This window comes from Amblyomma americanum, chromosome 1, assembly GCF_052857255.1.
Source record: "Amblyomma americanum isolate KBUSLIRL-KWMA chromosome 1, ASM5285725v1, whole genome shotgun sequence".
NCBI lineage: Eukaryota > Metazoa > Arthropoda > Arachnida > Ixodida > Ixodidae > Amblyomma > Amblyomma americanum.
This window is the reverse complement of record NC_135497.1, coordinates 182,525,204-182,527,703: the sequence shown is the minus strand read 5'-3', so window position 1 is coordinate 182,527,703 and position 2,500 is coordinate 182,525,204.

The following is a 2,500-nucleotide window of genomic DNA, read 5'->3' as shown; positions in this document are numbered from 1 at the left end:
TTGCGTTTCGCCTCCATCCAAACGCGGTCGCCGCGGTCGGGTTCGAACTCGGGCACACCGGCTCGGCAGACGAGCGCCTTAACCACTGAAGCACCACGGGGGGTGCATGTTGGAGGACGGAGAGTTTCTTCGGGGTAAGCAGTAAGAAAGCCCTGTCTCGGTGACATATATCGAGCTACAGTGGTCCGCATGCACAGAAGCTACAAAAATGATGCGTGCTCGTTGCACTTAGGAATACGCATTGCGGTACGATACATACGCCTTGCGCGAGTTGCCCCTGTGTTGTTACTGAATGCAGCAGAAACACAAGGCACATAAAGCATTGTTGAAATGCATAGTATTCCAGGCTCAAACCAAGCCAGAAGGCCTTTGTACGGCACTTGTGGCGTGTTGGAAATAGCAGTGAATCGTTTACATCAACATGAGCTTCCAAAGGTGTCATTTCAGCGGTGCTTGCCTAAACATCTGAGTTGTGCAAAGGTTTCAGACGCTACATCACAAGCCGGAGTGAGCGGCTGTTATCATGGCAGCATGTGCAGCGCGGCACAACCTCTCCTTGGAGGCCCCTACTTCAGCGGACAACGAGGATGCCCCCTGCCCCTGAAGACAATGGCCCGCCTCACCTATATTCCCGGGGGAAAGCTGCGCGTGCACTTGTGAGCCAGCTGCAAAGAAACTGTCTCCAGCAGCGACTGGTACAGTTGCACGGGCGATAACCTAGGCAATGAACTCGCTGGCCAAGCCTTTGCAGGCAAGGCAGTGTCCAGCCAATGCTTGTGTGTATGTCGTGGTTGTTTTGGCTACAGCTAGGGAAGAGGCAGCTTTTTTTGTTTTTTGTTCGCGCTGTGTGTCTGGAAGCCAGCAGTGGCAAAGAAGCAAGCGTGCACACCAGCTGCAACATCATCATAGAATTCCCCGCGCAGCCACTTCAGTCTCGTTCGCCACTTGAAATTCGAGCCGAAACAATTCCTCCAGCAAGCCAAAAGCATCTTCATGGACCCTCCTATGCCGTTTCCCGTGTGGACCCAGCTGCCCCTCCACTGCCGTCATCTTGCAGCCTGCCTGTGCTGTGTGGAGAGCCACCTGTGCTCGCTGTTTGCATGACAAAGCACGTGAATAAATAGTGTAATGTTGAAGCAAGGATGGCAATGTTTGATGAAATCATAAAGTTCCACCGAACCTTTATTTAGTGCATACTGCACCATTTCACACAGGTGGTCACATGAGCACACGCATTAGCAAAACATATTGCATGCCATAACATTGACAATAATTCCACATGTCTTGTCAAGGGCAACACAAATTGTAATGCTGACATGATAAAAGCAGATTGCAAGACTACAAGCTCAACTGGTAATTATTACAGCTTGTGCACAGCTTGTGCAGGCAATAAGCCCAATTTTGCAGAGTGTGCACAAAAGTAGTACACAAGTAGCGCAATGCTCAGTAAGCACTACATAATAGATTTTACATGACTACAAAACCTTTAACATGTACCAAAGCGTTGATATAGATAATGTAGCCAAAATTCTTTTATTTATGCAGAAGACACGACATTACTATTTTCTGCCACTTTGCCCAATCAAGTAATTAACCAGGCAAACAGAGCACTCATAAGTATTGAAGAATGGTCTAAATGAAACAAGTTCAACGTAAACGCTAATAAAACAAAAGCCGTTACCTTTCGTTCAAAAAATACAAATGTATTCATCGATAAAGATATCTGCCATAATAATTCCTAGAAATTGTAAGCTCATTTAAAATACTTGGTGTCGTCTGCACGGAACAGATGTCATGGGATGCCCAAGTGGATCATATTTTACAGAAGTTGTCATGACTCGTTAGCTTGACTAATATAAACAAACTTATCTTCCCTACCAAGGTTAAAACTCTGTTACACCACGCATTGTTCTACTCGCACATAAAATATTGTCACTTTGCCAGGGGAACGATAACCCTAAGTAACATGCATAAAATATATGGACTGCAGAAAAAAATGCTAAGAAATATTTCCAGCGCTCCTGATGACCATCCGTCTTTTCCGCTCTTTCAGAAACATAACATAATGGCCATATATGATATGTACGCTTACCACTTAGCTTCAGCCTATAAAAACAAAATTAAAAGAATGCAGTTTCTGAACAACTAGCTTCCTTACAGAGAAAAGTTATGCATTATCCTGCCCATAACACACATATCTGGAATAAAGAGTTATTTTGCACAAATTATGAGATCACCTTCCTAACTTGATGAATTTACTAATTAAACATGGCCTTCAACTCCAGCAAGCAATGAAACCTGATATCAGATTAGCTTTATAGAGGGCTGAACCTGTTTCCTGATATTTTCCAGATATGTTCCAGTAGGAAATGTTTTTGTTCGTTTTATTTTCTGTGATTGTGATTCATCATTAATTTCTCTACATGTAAGACCTGTGTTTTGTAATCAAAAAAGTGGCATTTGTATTCTTGCATTTCCTTATTTTCAGAGTGCAAAAGTT